Here is a 510-nt window from a genome sequence, read left to right on the forward strand (position 1 = left end):
GTCCCCAGATTCCAAGATATCATCAGACATTGTCATTTTATGATCTGTGGGTATGCCCCTTATGCCACATGCAAAGGTAGACTTTTTCAGAACTTGCGATCCAGCCTCTATGAAAAATACGGGCAATTCGGCAAGTTTAAATAATATTTCAAAAAAATCGTTATGGTCATCACGTCAGTCATTGACACAATTTTTCCAATTTTATATTCACTTCTGCTACTGAAAAAAAAACAAATCTTTCAATTGATCTCAAAAACAAACCAGCAACTTAACATTGCAACACCTATTGTTCATCCGGTAGCATCTTTCAAGTCAGACTTGGACAGATTTTTAATTCTCAAGTATCGTTTCAGATCCAGCCTACGTTCAAGGGCTAGCTGGGTCTGCCAGTTCAAACTCGTTGGTAGACCAAATATTATATGAAGATTGGGAGGTAATAAATTGACGAATTAAAACTTTTCATTTTAATAGTACTGGGGATTACGCCCGTGAAAATCAAACCAAAAAAAG

This window comes from Tigriopus californicus, chromosome 10 (genome assembly GCF_007210705.1).
Source record: "Tigriopus californicus strain San Diego chromosome 10, Tcal_SD_v2.1, whole genome shotgun sequence".
NCBI classification, from domain to species: Eukaryota; Metazoa; Arthropoda; class Copepoda; order Harpacticoida; family Harpacticidae; genus Tigriopus; species Tigriopus californicus.